Source organism: Triticum dicoccoides, chromosome 7B, assembly GCF_002162155.2.
Source record: "Triticum dicoccoides isolate Atlit2015 ecotype Zavitan chromosome 7B, WEW_v2.0, whole genome shotgun sequence".
Classification (NCBI taxonomy): Eukaryota; Viridiplantae; Streptophyta; class Magnoliopsida; order Poales; family Poaceae; genus Triticum; species Triticum dicoccoides.
In genome coordinates, this window is record NC_041393.1 from 216516693 (window position 1) to 216534965 (window position 18273).

An 18273-nucleotide genomic window follows, 5' to 3' on the forward strand; every position below is an offset into this window, starting at 1 on the left:
ATAGCCAAACAACGGTTTGCTAGGAAGGCTGAAAAGGTTAGAGGCTGACATGGCAATATGGAAGGCATGGTAAACAAGTGATAGGTAACGCAGCATAGCGATAGAATGAAGCAACTAGCAAGCAAAGATAGAAGTGATATCGAGGGTAATAGTCATCTTGCCTGAAATCCCGATAGGAAGAAGAACGAGTACATGAAGAAGACAAACGAACGTAGTCGAACGAATCCTCACAACTCCGGAACGAAACTAAAGCTAACGAGAGAAGCAAACCGGAAAGAAGCAAACAATATGGTAAACACACAAGCATAAACATGGCACGATGCACAATCAAGTATGATGCATGTCCGGTTTAATGAGGCATGGCATGGCAAAGTGAAGCAAACAACACTACAAATTAGGTGGAGCTCAATACGCAACGAGTTGCATATTGACGAAAGACCACATCAATTATTTAGTTCGCTCCCATTTATGCTAATCATCAATATTAAATATTGTTAAACATGGCAAGAGGTGAAGCATAATTAAACTACCTAGCTAGGCAATTTTAAATGAGGCCGAAAACTACAAACAACAATTCCGGAAAGTCCCCATATGTCATTTAGCAATTTAAAGCAAACACAATTTTAAACATTTTAAATGTTGTTAACATGATGCGGATGACATAATCAAGTTTATGCAATTATATGAAAAAGTTGACATGAGCATGTTATGAAGCATTTGGTCACCATGGCGGAATGAAAAGGGTGCCGCGGCAGCGAAACAAAAATGGTGCCACGGCAACATATCCGAAAATGGTGCCACGGCAACATATCCGAAAATGATGCCACGGCAACATATCCGAGAATGATGCCATGGCAACATATCGGTTCTGGTAGCTCATGGAGATACCGGTGCAAAAGGAGGCGTGCGGATGAGCGCAACATGCAAGATGGTGGGGGTGATCCCGGATTCCGGGTTCCCACGGGATGGCGGCATGGCAAACGAGGTACGTGCAAAGACCTCTCGAACACGGTGCAAACATATGGTACATCTCATACATGCAAGGGCATCTCATCACAGTCGTCTCGGGTTATACCTTCGAAGCGTGCGTTTCGGAGCGGTTCGGGTTCGGTACGATGTAGAGGAAGTAGACGTTCTCGTAGCGGTCGTAGAGGAAGTAGTTGTACATGTTCATCTCGGAGAGGTACTTGACGAATCCAACATCTTCGGGGCGACGGTAGTGGTTCACGGACATCATGGGAAGTAGTGGAAGTAGTTGTACATGGCGACGGTAGTTGTACACGTTTCTCGTAGATGTCCGGGGTCGTCGGTAGAGGTACACACGTTGTCGGGGTACTTGTCGGTCCGGTCTTGGTGTAGATGTACATGGCAAACCTAGTGGAACTTGGTGTTCCGAAGGGGTACTTGGTGTTGACGGTCCTGTAGTCTTACTAGGCATCCGGTGAACTTGGCGAAATCCACGAAGGCGTCCTTGGCCGTTCCTGGTTGCCGCGTCTTGGCAAATCGAAGGGGATCTAAGGGACTTGCCAAGGCCCTGCCTAGGGAGGTCATCGGAGGTGCGCTCGAGCTGCTGGATGCTGGTGCATGGCCGAGCAGCGGCTGGAAGAAGTGGCCGTCGTGGCCTTGGCCGCAAAGGCGGTTGCATCCACGGGAGGCTGTCAAGGGGGAAGCAGGGGCGTGCAGGAGGCGGTTGGAGCAGATGGCATCGGGGGAGGGTGCAGGAAGGCCGGGACAGCGGGGTTGAGGCAGCAAGGCAGCGGGCGGCGTCAGGTAGAAGAGGATGAGGTAGGAGGTCGCGCGAGGTGGTGGTGCTCGCGGGTGCAAGGCTGCCGGTGCTGGGGCTCCGGCGAACTCCGACCAAAACGGAGGGGACGAGCAGTGCGGGGCTCTTGCTGGGCGCGGAGGCCTATGGATGCGGGCGCAGGTGCTCGAGGAGCTCCTCTCCTCGAGCGCACGGGCGACGGGGAACAGCAAGATGCGGCGAGGCTGCGCGTGGGAATCGGGCACGGTGCGCGAGAGGAGGAGGCAAGGCAGAGGAGGGGCAGAAGGAAGGGCGAGGTGGAGGCGCAGTGCGGCGGAGCACGGCGGGGACGCGGTGATGCTGATGGCCTCACGGGCCATGGCGGGCGCGATGGGAGGCGCGCTCGAGAGGAGGGGAGGTCGAGGGCTGCGCGGTGGGAGACGAGAGGGAGACCCAGCACCAGGAAGGAGACGAGAGGGAGATGGGGATCTGGCGAAGGGGCTGGGCGCTGCGTGTGTGGCGGCGGGCACGGGAACGAGAGGGAGAGATGAGAGCGAGGGATCGAGCGGGCTACGGTTAGAGCAGCGGTTGGGCCTGAGAGGCAAATGGGCCGATGCGGCTGGTGGGCTGAAGAGGTGGGCTGGCCTGGGCTGTCTCTCTCTTCTCTTCTTTAACTCTTTAGCAGAAAAGAAATAGAGAGATGAAAAGAAAGAGAGGCTTAGGGAAATATTTGCGCATGGGGATAATTTTCCCGGACTCACAAAAATATGCTCGTTCCAAGAAAAATAGAAAGGCCATGATTGAAAGATTTAAATTCAAACTCATTTGAAATTCAAATGGGTTTGAACTAGGACTAGGATTCCGCAGTGTCCAAAAATGTTCGGATTTTTGATGGAGGTCCGGAAAATGATGAAAGAAATATTGGCAAGGTTAGAGAGTCAAAACTTGAAGAAGAAAAGGCCAAGGGATTTAATATGCAAGTGGGTTCATGGGTGATTCCAAAACAATGGAATATTTTATAGTATCTCCCTAAATATCGGGAGGGTGTTATATAAAGAGAAGTCACCCTTCCCTCGATTTAAATGGATCAAAGATCCACACAATTTATTTAGAAGAGTTTTAAAAATTAAATGACATGATGGCATGATGACATGATGCAATGCAAAAATAAAAGAGCAAGCAAAAAAGAAACACATGGCGAAACTCGGAATAGCTGGAAGTCTTCTGGAGCGTCGGGCTCGGGGCGTTACAACACTCCACCACTACAAGAGGCTCTCGTCCCGAGATCTAGGATGGCACCGGAGAGAAACGGAAGAGGAAGAGAAGAGGTAAAACTAAGTTGCTTCTTCGACAAAAGAGTGAAACCAAAGAACCTCGAGAGGTTGAAAACTTGAAAGAATAACACAATAGATTTGAACGAAATTGAGAGCACTGCGGTAGAGAATAGAAAGAAGGAACACCATGTGAACCTTGGAGGCTGCAAAGCTATGAATGACGAGTACAATGGACAAGAAGGAATTGGAACCACATTGGTTGAAACGAGATAAACAAGGAACAAGGAAGAACAAATTCGGACAGCACTTCGATTGAAAAGAGATGCAAGACTTCATAAGATGAAAAAGAACTTGAAGAGGTGACGCAACATTCCGGTTAAATGGATAAGCATGAAAAGAACATGATCCTCAATTCGAGAAGATGAGTAAAGAGAGCAACATCACAATGCCTCCGGAAGAAAGAATGGACGATAGATCATTGGAATAAAGGAATGGAGAAGAAAATGCCAACTTCTGCCACAAATGAGCTTGGAAAGCACCCTTCCAAGAAGGTTATAACGGAGTTGTTGGAAACCAACAACGAAACGAATAAGCTTGTAGTGGGCTTATGGAAAATATCTCAAAATTATGAGGTGACAACCGGCCACTAACGGAAACAATTGCTTGCTTGAGATCAACGAAGAGATGAAAACTGCTTTCGCCGAGAGGATAGGAGAAAACTTGGATCATTGATAAGCACCACAATAGCAACATTCCTTAGGGAAGGCTTTAGGTGAAATATGACACAAGATAACTCCAACGAAGAGATTGATGGATTTAAAACACCTCATTCTTGACAACATGTGAATCGCGAAACATGGATAGAAATTGTCAAGAATGATATAACACCACCTGAAAAGATAAGGTAGAAAGAATAGCACTTCGGATGCAAGATGACGAATGCTTGAACTCCACAAAACAAAAGATGTGTTGAGCACCATGTTTAATTTTAGAGTATAGCTTGGCGGATCATAACTTCAAGAGAAATCTTGAAGAACAATTGAAGAATGAAAAGAATCCTTGATGAACCATCATGTAGAGCCTCCATGAAGAACTCTGGTAATAAAAGGATGATACAAAGAAAGAGAAGTTGAAAACACGAGGTGAAGCCTTGCGGTGATTTAAAAGGAGCTTCGCGATGATATAACCGAGAGAACTTGGAACTCCAGAAAGAAAAGATGAACATCTTAGAACCAAGAAAAATGGCATGATGAACAACTCTGGAAAGAAGAAACTAGATCACTTGGATGAAAAAAATAATAAGAATTACGTTATGCGCATCCTTCACCAATTTAAATTGATGACAAGCAACGGATTAGGCATACTACTTGTTCTCGTAGAAAGGATTAAGAGAGATATAGTGCAAGCTTTAGAAGGTATGATGGAACCACCGGTGGGATTTGGAAACAACGAATATTTGATATGATAACGAAGGAAGAGAAATCTTGAACGAACCACCGTAATAATTGAAAATGAAAGTAGCGAAGGCACAATTCACCGGGAAGAATTGGAAAACGAATGAAGACACTTGAGGGGATTTAGATACATGATAACGAAGAGATCATGAACTGATTAGAGGATATTTGAACGATGCACCGCAAGAATTTCAGAACGAGAGCTGAAAGCTGAGAATGAATAATCCTGAGACGATTGGCTCCGGAGAATGAAACTGAAGAGACTCCTGAATTGCTCTGGATGGGTCAAAAGAATTCTCACAATCAAAAACAATTATGATAGGATGGTAAAAGCTAGAACCATGAATCTTGAAGAGAACGGACCAAGATTTAGGAGAAATCCTTCTTCGGTCTTCAAAGCTGAGAATGACGACGAGAAACTCCACCATGAATTGTTGAGATACTCCGGAATGAAGAGCAGAAAGGTTGAACCAGCGATGAAAAGAATATGAAAGCGAACTTGGAGAATACATTTGACTGTTAAGAAATCATTCTTATGTCAAACTTTGCAATGAATTTGAGAATAACTCCGGAAAAAATTAGAAGAGTTAGGTAAGATCCTGGGAAATGACTTGTGGGTTAGGGTCCACTAAAAAGATACACCGTTGAACGATTTAAAAGAGAGATTGCGTCGGTTGAATTAAATGGCTTGAATGAGGTAACAACCTCGAAATAGTTAGAATTTATGCAGAGTGGAAACACGAATCTTCAGAGATATCTTCAGCACTCCGGAACAATTGAGTAGCAAGCGGGGAATGATTAAGAGATCACCGGCATACGCAAACACTTGAAACAAGGAAGGGAATATGATCAATACCGAAAACTTGACTTGAATCCACCGGAGAAGAAAAGAGAATGAAGAATGATGAACTTGAAGCTCGTGAGCATCTTCACGAGGGATCACCGGATCAGAACATTGATTTAAAAGAGTGAAGAGACTTCACATGAATAAATGGATACATGATTAATATAACTGAGTCCTTGAAGTTAAGGGTGGGAGGGCGGGAAAACAAAGTCAACTCGGGGAAGATGGAACAAACACCGTTGAGAAAACTTAGAATTGATCTTGCAGATGTTGAAAATGATCGGATCCACTTGAAGAGAAGCACGACGGTTGGAAAAGAATTAACATGACGACCTCGATGATCAAGAAGGATAAGTATTCACATAGCAATATGAGAACACCATATAGGAAAGGTATGGTTTCAACATTTGACTTCGAAGCAACTCGATTACCACAAATAAAACAAAACAAAGGATTTGGCTTGCAGAATAAGCCAGAACAAACATATGATAGAGATTTCGTCCGAAGATTTCATGGTGGGGCCCACACGGGCTCGAGTGTACAGCACCATCATGTACAAGGCAGTGCACATGACATACGAAGTGTCCCCGAACCAGCATAGCCAAGGGTTCTTTAAGACACAACGAGACCACTGTAAAAACGACCGTGGAAAGGCGGACCACTAGACGTCGAACCCCAATCTCATATCATGCATCTTTCGAAAAGATATTCTAGGAGCTACTTGAATTCCCACCTATAAAACTCCCGAAACTTTCTGGTTATGCAATCTGGTGTTGGGGATACAGGGGAAGCAATATATATCTCACCCAAAACTAACAATTCCTACATCCAAGATGTATCCATCCGTCAACACATAACCAAGAAACCTTCGGAAATCGTGTACCTCAACCTTCGAAAAGCATCCATTATGCCCCAGTACTGGGTGGCGTCGAGGTTATCTCACCAACAACTGCATAAAAGAGATTTTCGATGTCAGCAAAACTCAGGTATTCCAGAACTGCAACGATAAAACTATGACGACAACACCTCGGAGCTCAACTCCCCGGGTCAAAGCCACATAATAGACAGGAGGCACCAAGAACAATGTTCTCGTCACAAAACCATCAGAACGATTCCAAGATACCCGCGTGATCCTAAAAAAAAAATTAGTGAAATTTGAGGAGAGGAAAGCCAAAACATCTACGTCAGGAGACCTCACTAGAGCGACGAAGGGACTGAGGAGTAAAAAGAATCCTACTCTCCGATATATATAATCCTAAGACTCAAAACATTTTTGTTCTAGACTCAACAACGCCAGCAATCAATCAAGCAGGGGGCTCCTAAAGTCGGGGATGGCTCTGATTACCAACTTGTAACACCCACGATGCGGCTATATCTCCCACGTGTCGAAGCACGACTTAGAGGCATAACCACATGGTTGTTTTGTCGCAAGAAGGGTCATCTTCACACAATCCCATGTAATGAACAAGAATGGGATAAAGAGTTGGCTTACAATCGCCACTTCACACAATGAACATATAATAAATCATACATCATTCAGAGTACACACATAGTCCGACTATGGATGAAGCCAAAAGAAAAGAAGATAACCCAACTGCTAGATCCCCGATCGTCCCAACTGGGCTCCACTACTGATCAACACGAAACGAAACATAGCAACGGCCAATATCTTCATTGAGCTTCCAACTGAGCTCGGTTGCATCACCTGTTCTGGTATCATCGGCACCTGCAACTGTTGGTAGTATCTGGTGAGTCACGAGGACTCAGCAATCTCAAAACTCGCGAGATCAAGACTATTTAAGCTTATGGGAAAGGAAGGGGGTAAAGTGGTGAGGTTGCAGCAGCGACTAAGCATGTATGGTGGCCAACATACGCAAATAAGAGCGAGAAGAGAGCAAGAGGAACGGTCGTGAAGCTAGCAATGATCAAGAAGTGATCCTGAACTCCTACTTACGTCAAACATAACTCAGAAACCGTGTTCACTTCCTGGACTCCGCCGAAAAGAGACCATCACGGCTACACACACGGTTGATGCGTTTTAATTCGGATCTGGTGTCAAGTTATCTACAACCGGACATTAACCAATTCCCATCTGCCTCATAACCGCGGGCACGGCTTTCGGAAGATAATATACCCTGCAGGGGCGTCCCAACTTAGCCCATCACAAGCTCTCACGATCAACGAAGGATATACCTTCTCCCGGGAAGACCCGATCAGCCTCGGAATCCCAGTTCGCAAGACATTTCGACAATGGTAAAACAAGACCAGCAAAGCCGCCTGATGTGCCGACAAATCTTGATAGGAGTCGCACGTACCTAGTTCTCAGGGCACACCGGATAAGTCAAGCTACGAGTAAAACCAGCCCTCAAGTTGCCCCGAGGTGGCCCCGCAGGCTGCTCATTTCGGACCAACACTCGAAGGAGCACTGGCCCGGGGGGGGGGGGTAAAATAAAGATGACCCTTGAGTCTGCAAAACCCAAGGGAAAAGGCTTAGGTGGCAAATGGTAAAACCAAGGTTGGGCCTTGCTGGAGGAGTTTTATTCAAAGCGAACTCTCAAGGGGGTCCCATAAATCACCCAACCGTGTAAGGAACGCAAAATCAAGGAACATAACACCGGTATGACAGAAACTAGGGCGGCAAGAGTGGAACAAAACACCAGGCATAAGGCCGAGTCTTCCACCCTTTACCAAGTATATAGATGCAATAATTAAATATAAGAGATATTGTGATATCCCAACATAATCCTGTCCATCATGGAGCAATCTTCAACTTCACCTGCAACTAACAACGCTATAAGATGGGCTGGGCAAAAGCAGGTAACATAGCCAAACAACGGTTTGCTAGGAAGGCTGAAAAGGTTAGAGGCTGACATGGCAATATGGAAGGCATGGTAAACAAGTGATAGGTAACGCAGCATAGCGATAGAACGAAGCAACTAGCAAGCAAAGATAGAAGTGATATCGAGGGTAATAGTCATCTTGCCTGAAATCCCGATAGGAAGAAGAACGAGTCCATGAAGAATACAAACAAACATAGTCGAACGAATCCTCACAACTCCGGAACGAAACCGAAGCTAACGAGAGAAGCAAACCGGAAAGAAGCAAACAATATGGTAAACACACAAGCATAAACATGGCATGATGCACAATCAAGTATGATGCATGTCCGGTTTAATGAGGCATGGCATGGCAAAGTGAAGCAAACAACACTACAAATTAAGTGGAGCTCAATACGCAACGAGTTGCATATTGACGAAAGACCACATCAATTATTTAGTTCGCTCTCGTTTATGCTACTCATCAATATTAAATATTGTTAAACATGGCAAGAGGTGAAGCATAATTAAACTACCTAGCTAGGCAATTTTAAATGAGGCCAGAAACTACAAACAAAAATTCCGGAAAGTCCCCATATGTCATTTAGCAATTTAAAGCAAACACAATTTTAAACATTTTAAATGTTGTTAACATGATGTGGATGACATAATCAAGTTTATGCAATTATATGAAAAAGTTGACATGAGCATGTTATGAAGCATTTGGTCACCATGGCGGAATGAAAAGGGTGCCACGGCGGCGAAACAAAAATGGTGCCACGGCAACATATCCGAAAATGACGCCACGGCAACATATCCGAAAATGATGCCACGACAACATATCGGTTCCGGTAGCTCATGGAGATACCGGTGGAAAAGGAGGCATGTGGATGAGCGCAACATGCAAGATGGTGGGGGTGATCCCAGATTCCGGGTTCCCACGGGACGGCGGCATGGCAAACGAGGTACGTGCAAAGACCTCTCGGACACGGTGCAAACATATGGTACATCTCATACATGCAAGGGCATCTCATCGCGGTCGTCTCGGGTTATACCTTTGAAGCGTGCGTTTCGGAGCGGTTCGCTTTCGGTATGATGTAGAGGAAGTAGACGTTCTCGTAGCGGTCGTAGAGGAAGTAGTTGTACACGTTCGTCTCGGAGAGGTACTTGATGAATCCAACATCTTCGGGGCGACGGTAGTGGTTCACGGACGTCGTGGGAAGTAGTGGAAGTAGTTGTACACGGTGACGGTAGTTGTACACGTTTTTCGTAGATGTCCGGGGTCGTCGGTAGAGGTACACACGTTGTCGGGGTACTTGTCGGTCCGGTCTTGGTGTAGATGTACATGTCAAACGTAGTGGAACTTGGTGTTCCGAAGGGGTACTTGGTGTTGACGGTCCTGTAGTCGTACTAGGCATCCGGTGAACTTGGCAAAATCCACAAAGGCGTCCTTGGGCGTTCCTGGTTGCCGCGTCTTGGCAAATCGAAGGGGATCTAAGGGACTTGCCAAGGCCCTCCTTTGGGAGGTCACCGGAGGTGCGCTCGAGCTGCTGGATGCTGGCGCATGGCCGAGCAGCAGCTGGAAGAAGTGGCCGTCGTGGCCTTGGCCGCAAAGGCGGTTGCATCCACGGGAGGCTGTCAAGGCGGAAGCAGGGGCGTGCAGGAGGTGGTTGGAGCAGATGGCATCGGGGGAGGGTGCAGGAAGGCCGGGACGGCGGGGTTGAGGCAGCAAGGCAGCGGGCGGCGTCAGGTAGATGAGGATGAGGTCAGAGGTCGCGCGAGGTGGTGGTGCTCGCAGGTGCAAGGCGGCCGGTGCTGGGGCTCCGGCGAACTCCGACCAAAACGGAGGGGACGAGCAGCGCGGGGCTCCTGCTGGGCGCGGAGGCCTACGGATGCGGGCGCAGGTGCTCGAGGAGCTCCTCTCCTCAAGCGCACGGGCGACGGGGAACAGCAAGATGCGGCGAGGCTGCGCGTGGGAATCAGGCACGGCGCGCGGGAAGAGGAGGCGACGCAGAGGAGGGGCAGAAGGAAGGGCGAGGTGGAGGCGCAGTGCGGTGGAGCACGGCGGGGACGCGGGGATGCTGATGGCCTCGCGGGCCATGGCGGCCGTGATGGGAGGCGCGCTCGAGAGGAGGGGTGGTCGAGGGTTGCGCGGTGGGAGACGAGAGGGAGACCCAGCGCCAGGAAGGAGACGAGAGGGAGATGGGGATCAGGCGAAGGGGCTGGGCGCTGCGTGTGTGGCGGCGGGCACGGGAACGAGAGGGAGAGATGAGAGCGAGGGATCGAGCGGGCTAGGGTTAGAGTAGCGGTTGGGCCTGAGAGGCAAATGGGCCAATGCGGCTGGTGGGCTGAAGAGGTGGGCTGGCCTGGGCTGTCTCTCTCTTCTCTTCTTTAACTCTTTAGCAGAAAAGAAATAGAGAGAGGAAAAGAAAGAGAGGGTGAGGGAAAGATTTGCGCATGGGGATAATTTTCCCGGACTCGCAAAAATATGCTTGTTCCAAGAAAAATAGAAAGGCCATGATTGAAAGATTTAAATTCAAACTCATTTGAAATTCAAATGGGTTTGCACTAGGACTAGGATTCCGTAGTGTCCAAAAATGTTCGGATTTTTGATGGAGCTCCGGAAAATGATGAAAGAAATATTGGCAAGGTCAGAGAGTCAAAACTTGAAGAAGAAAAGGCCAACGGATTTAATATGCAAGTGGGTTCATGGGTGATTCCAAAACAATGGAATATTTTATAATATCTCCCTAAATATCGGGAGGGTATTTTATAAAGAGAATCACCCTTCCCTCGATTTAAATGGATCGAAGATTCACACAATTTATTTAGAAGAGTTTTAAAAATTAAATGACATGATGGCATGATGACATGATGCAATGCAAAAATAAAATAGCAAGCAGAAAAGAAACACACGGCGAAACTCGAAATAGCTAGAAGTCTTCTGGAGCGTCGGGCTCGGGGCGTTACAGCGAGCTTTCAACTCCATCCACAAGATATTGGATCAAATTCCGAGTCTAATATTCTGTGAAGTGTGCCTTCAAGAAGAACCATCTGTGGAGTTGTTCCGGGATTTTTTTTCATTTAAACCGCCGTACGGAGTTCTTTGATGGTCCCAACACGGAACTTGGTGGGGTATCAATCCAGAAGAGAAAAGAAGCTGATTTTCCCCATGCAAAACACCATAGCCATCCCAAAGATTGGAACCAAACTTGGTTTTATTGCCGGAATACTGCCCCTGATGGAGAAAATCCCTTGCCGGGTTACCTCCCTCACCGGCTTAGCAACCTCCACCAGTTACCTCCACGCTTAACTGCTCAAGAACGGAAGGTTTATGCACCTCAACTCGCCAAGCTCCGGTCTCTAATGGCCAACGATTTGACAGGAATTGATCTCGTCCGCTGCTGGGTTTCTTGGGGCATTCTGCCTTTAAGCCACCGCCCCGGTTTGATGCATGAATACATCGAGACGTTAAAGATCCTCAACGATATCACGAAATAGTAATGTCAGACCTTGAAGTTACTGAATCTGTGAAAAAGATGCTTGACGAACCGATCGCCGCCTGCAGCCAGACCGGGTTGCCACCTTTTTGCGCCACCAACAAATCGCCAGCGGTAAGTTTAACTTAATGCTCACTGATTCGCCTGTGCTTTAACAATGTGCTAATACTCCTTTCCTTTAATTTTTGCAGACCAACAACTCTTTTTGGAAACGGACTAAACCGGCTAGAGCTCCTCCTGCAAAAAGCAAGGTCACCAAGAAAGCGGGCAAGAAGAAAACCACTGAATCTTCTGATCCGCCAGAAGATGTTGACGAATCAGACTCAGAGGTAGAACTTGATTCACTTGGTTCCTTTTTCATACACCTTATTGACAATGACTATTCCCAGGATGATGCGGCAGCCAGTCGTGCAGATCATGTTGAGGTAATCTCTCTTTCCTCCGATTCAGATCTTGTGGCGGTTCAAAGATTTTGCTGTGCAGTTCGGAAAGTAAAATACTCTCACCCTCTTGCTTATCTGGATCCAAAATTTTCGTTGAAGACACAACAAGCTGAAGAACGTCGCACAACCCGGCACAGTGGCCAGCAGATCACCTCTTCCGGTTTACCAGATACACCAAACCGGAAATGTCGCCCAGAGGTTACGTGTTCTCCCGAAAAACTTTATCCTTTGAAGGGTTTCTTCAGAGACCCACTTAATACGTCTGATTCAAATTACCAGGTGTCTTCCAATTCGTCTGGCGGTTCATCAAACACTCAGCTGCCTCCTCTTAAAACCGTCCCTGGGTAAGTGTAATGTTCTTCATGTTTTTCCTTCATAGTTCGGTTTACCGTGCTAATCTTTGTTGTGATGCCACAGTGCCAAAGCTCGCCTGAGCAAGAAGGCTAAAACTAATACCCCCCTTGGTGAGGTTGAACCGGACAGGGCTGCCGAGGATACCGGTAGAAATACCGATGTCATGGATGATTCCATCCCACAAGGCGAGAACACTAAAGGTAATCCACCGGAAGCTGACCCGGAGACTCACATTGATCCGTCAAGCCCTCATATTACCCCTCCGAGCCCGGCTGACAATTCGCCGAGCCCTGCTGCTAACCCTCCAAGTCTAGCTAGGGGTACCAGCAATCCGCCAAGTCCACCAAGAAATGACGATGATGATGTTGTAATTACTGGCACAGCTCACACCAGTCCTGGTAATCCGGTTATCTTGGCCAAACATACCGCCAAGGAGGAATTCGCTGCTATGGGAAAGGGGAAAGGGAAGACGGATTTATCCAACTTCATCAACCTTAGCGCTGAAGAACTTCATTCCGGTTATTTAAACCACTTGTACACCAGCCGTGATGTTGAAGCCGGTTTGGTGAACCTGATGAAGGAGCGTTATGAGGTATGAACACTTTGAAACTTATTATATTCTGTATATCTTCTCCATTGTAGCCCCCAAGGGCCGGTTTATCTCCTGAAGATAAACCGGGACTTTGATATAAAGAACTCCAACATAGTAGCCCCCAAGGGTCGGTTTGTCTTTTTGAAGACAAACCGGGACTGTCTTGTCCTTGTTTCATTGCATTTCCTTATGACTGATCAAATGTGCACTAGCCCCCAAGTGCCAAGCTTAATACCTGGATTGAGCCTTGGGGCTTTGAAAATTATTCACTTTAAAAAGCCATCCACATTAGCCCCCAAGTGCCAAGTGTTTAATTGATTATGCGCTTGGGACTTTAAGAGATCTGTAACTGTTGTATCATCTGACTTTGCAGGCTGACATGAAGACCAAAGAGTCCCAAACCGCTGATCTTCAAGAAATCCTTAAGGTACAGCAAGAAGAAACCTCTAAAGCCAAAGAAAAGCTCAAGGGTGCCTTGGAAGCCATGGAACAACTTAAAGAGGGCTTCAAAACTGAATGCACCAACTGGGAGACTGAAAAGGCTGTTTTATTGAAGCGGACAGAAGATGCTGAAGCAGCCCTTAAACCGGTAGAAGAAGAACTGATGGGTCTGAAGCATCAAGTGGATTCCATGATGGCGGGGTCGTGTTTGGTAAGTACCTTATAACACCTGCTCTGTAGTACTATCAACTCCGCCGGTTTAACTTGAATTTTCTTAAACCGCCACAGGCAATCGCATTACTCATCTTGGGACAAACATGCGGATGAAGCTAAAAGCAGCCTATACGTTGATTGAGCAACTGTATACCGGTGCTCAGCGAGTCATCTCTGCAGCTTCATACAACAGACCATCGCCAACATTGATCAAGGATACATTAACAAGATTATCCATGACACCGGCTCAGATAGAGGAGGTGAAGCGATCTGCTGCCAGGGCTGGCGCTTTACTGGCACTGACTCGGGCCAAAGCATGGATATCTGACTTAGATCCGGTTGACATCGCAAAGGGGTTTCCAAATGAATAGGCAGACGGATCAGCATTTGACAATGACACACTCAAAGCTCTAACAAAGGAGATGCGCCCGCTGTCCAGTCAACTTGCTGCAGAGGCTAACCTGACGGTTCATCGGTCTTTTTATGATGAGAGGAATTAGCGGGTGGATACAACTGCGACAGAAGTGCAAAACCTTATCCCGCCAATCCGTAAGCACACTTATGCCCCTGATGTTGACCCGTCCGATCTGATAAGTGAAGAAGCTGTCTTTCAGGCTCTAACCCGGATTGACTGGACCACCCTTGACTTCCAGCCTCTGGGTGGAGAGGAGGAGGTTGAACCGGCGCTTGAAGATCCTTCCACTTCACGTCGTCCTGGCAATGAGTCTTAATCCGGCATTTGTGTTTCTGTGACAAACTTTTGTGGTGCAAGAACAATCAGCTTTTTGGGCCTCAAAGTGCCTTGTAATAGGCTAGTTAAAACTCTTTGATTTGTTTTGTTGATGCACGACCTGTGTTGAACCGCCATAATACATGCAATGTTTGTTTATGCTTTGATAATGCGACTCTGAAGCCTGCATAGAGAAAGTTTGTCCTGGCGGTTTATCGCTGGACGGGTCATAATACCCAAGATAAAGCCTGATTGATAATCAAACCTTAAGAAATATGAAATAACTCATACCTGTGATGTGATATCACTTTAGTTGGTTTACCAACTTTGATTGTAATAAGGGTGCAGACCCAAATCTTGAATTTTGTATAACTCCACCATGTACTAATGGCGTATAATAAGTCATGCCGGGTTATGATGAACACCAGATGACCAAAACTGGCGACAAGTAGTCAAAGCCAGGCCGGGTTAAGAAACTCTGGTTTGATAATAAGGTCTGTCAACTTGTAGTTGAAAACCAAGCCGGTTTAAGAAACACTGGGCTAATAAGATGACTGAAAATCCATACCAGATCAAAGATACCAGTTTAACATAGAATTCGTTAAAAGAAAATAGTGACAAATGCAAATAAAACCGTGTAGTCGAGGCTTTTCGAGGGCTGCCAGGCCCAAATTCGAGGCTTTTGATGGGCTGCCAGGCCGCTGAGTTCAACCATTTGACAAAGTCTTTTAAGATGGGCCTCCAACTAACTAATCACCGTTTTAACTTTGACAAGTTCAGGTTCTCAATGAGAGTAACTGTCAAACGTTTGGAGGGTCATGCCAGGATTACCTGGATAGGAGTGGCTTACTTGATGAAGGCAGGTTAACCCGGGGTTTTAGGTAAATATACCAGGCTTCCAAGACGTGGGTCGATACCCAGCTACAAGGGTTCTTTCAAACTCTTTGTTACTTTACACAAAGAGCCCCCAAGTAACATGATGAGCTGTGCTCATTTGGTGCCTATGTTTGAACTGTGCATATCATCCAGACTCTCTTTGGCCCCTTGGGTGTGAAGCTCCCAAGCTGTATTGTGGCATGATTGCCAGTTTAACAGGCAGTACTCCGCTTTGTCAGCTGAAGCCCCCATGTAACTCAAAGGATATTTGAGAAAAAACAGCAGAGGCCCTGCTTATAGCAAGGATGCTGGTTTAATTGATCATAATATATACATTGTCGAAATATGTACATAAGAAAAGCCTATGGCTCAAGTGTAGTAAGGCCGTAGGAGAGCTATGTTCCACGGCCGCCGGGGTCTCCTCCTCAGAGTTGCGTGAGTTGTCTCAAACGTCAATGAGGTAGTATGATCCGTTGTGCAGATTTTTGCTGACCACAAAGGGCCCTTCCCAAGGTGGGGATAACTTGTGCATGTCGGTCTGATCCTGGATGAGCCGGAGCACCAAGTCGCCTTCTTGAAAGGTTCTTGTCCTAACCCGGCGGCTGTGATAACGCCGCAGTTCTTGCTAATAAACCATCGAATGGGCTAAAGCCATATCCCGTTTTTCATATAACAGGTCCAACGCCTCCTGGCGTGCTTGCTCATTGTCTGCTTCAACATAATTAGCAACCCGGGGCGAATCATGACGAATATCACTTGGGAGGACCGCCTCTGCCCCGTACACCATGAAGAAAGGTATGTAACCCGTCGATCTGTTGGGGGTGGTGTTGATGCTCCATAACACAGAAGGTAATTCTTCCACCCAACAACCCGGCGTCCGCTTTAAAGGAACCATAAGCCGGGGTTTAATACCCTTCAAGATTTCTTGATTAGCTCTCTCCGCTTGACCATTGGTCTGGGGGTGCGCCACGGATGCTAAGTCAAGCCGGATGTGCTCTCTCTGACAGAAATCTTCCATCTCACCTTTAGAAAGGTTTGTGCCATTATCCGTGATGATGTTGTGTGGAAAGCCAAAGTGGAAGATAATCTTTTTGAGAAATTGAACCGCCGTAGCCGCATCACACTTGCTGACAGGCTCCGCTTCAACCCACTTGGTGAACTTGTCAACCGCCACCAGCAGGTGGGTCTTCTTATCCTTGGAGCGCTTAAAGGGTCCCACCATGTCAAGCCCCCAAGTGGCAAACGGCCAAGTGATGGGAATCATCCTTAATTCTTGAGCCAGAACATGAGCTCTGCATGAAAACTTTTGACAAGCATCACATCACTTTACCAGATCCTCCGCATCAGCATGAGCTGTCAACCAGTAGAACCCATGACGAAAAGCTTTTGCAACCAGGGACTTTGAACCGGCATGATGACCACAATCCTCTTCATGAATTTCCCGTAGGATCTCTTGGCCTTCTTCCGGAGAAACACAATGCTGAAATATGCCTGAAACGCTACAGCGGTGTAACTCGCCATTGTGAATAACCATGGACTTGGATCGCCGGACTATCTACCGGGCCAGGACTTCATCATCTGGTAACTCGCCCCGGTTCATATACGCCAGATATGGAACCGTCCAATCCGGCACAACGTGTAAAGCGGCCACCAATTGAGCCTACGGATCAGGAAAAGCCAAATCCTCCTCTATAGGCAACTTAACAGACGGGTTATGCAAGATATCTAAAAAGGTATTGGGAGGTACCGGTTTACGCTGAGATCCAAGCCGTCTTAAAGCGTCTGCTGCTTCGTTTTTGTACCGATCGATACGCTCAACCTGATACCCTTTGAAGTGACCCGCCACAATATCCACCTCACGTCTGTAAGCCGCCATGAGTGGATCCTTAGAACCCCAAGTGCCAGAAACTTGCTGAGCCACCAGATCAGAGTCTCCAAAGCATCGTACCCGGCTTAAATTCATCTCCTTGGCCACTCGGAGCCCATGGAGCAGAGCCTCGTACTCAGCTGCATTGTTAGTACAGGGGAACATTAAACGGAGGACATAACGAATTTTATCACCTCCAGGGGAAGTAAGGACAACTCCAGCCCCCGAGCCCTCTAATTGCCTGGATCCATCAAAATGAATAGTCCAGTATGTATTATCCGGTTTGTCCTCTGGTGCTTGTAACTCGGTCTAGTCATTGATGATGTCCACAAGTGCCTGAGATTTTATGGTTGTTCGAGGCACATACTTCAAACCATCTGGACCAAGTTCAATTGCCCATTTTGTAACCCGGCCAGTTGCTTCCATGTTCTGAATTATATCACCCAAAGGAGCTGAACTGACCACTGTAATGGGATGGCCTTGAAAATATTGTTTGAGCTTCCGACTTGCCGTAAAAACCCCATATACCAGCTTCTGCCAATGCGGATATCGCTGCTTTGACTCGATAAGCACCTCACTGATATAGTAAACTGGCTGTTGAACCGGATACTCCTTACCAGCTTCCTTACGCTCCACCACAATTGCCACACTGACAGCACGGGCATTAGCAGCCACGTACAACAACAAGGGCTCCTTGTCAACCGGAGCAGCAAGGACTGGCGGTTCAGCCAACTGCTGCTTCAAATCTTCAAACGCCGCATTAGCCGCATCACTCCAGACAAAGGTGTCTGTTTTCTTCAACATCTGATATAGAGGGATCGCCTTCTCTCCCAACCGGCTAATAAACCGTCTTAGGGCTGCAATTCGACCTGCTAGACGCTGAACATCATTGATGCACACCGGTTTAGCCAAGGATGTAATCGCTTTGATCTTCTCTGGATTAGCCTCAATGCCTCTGTTGGACACCAGAAAACCTAGAAGCTTGCCTGTCGGAACACCAAAAACACACTTGTTCGGATTGAGCATCATCTTATAAACACGCAGATTATCAAAGGTCTCCTTGAGATCACTTATCAATGTCTTCTTTTTCCTGGACTTTACCACAATGTCATCAACATAAGCATGAAC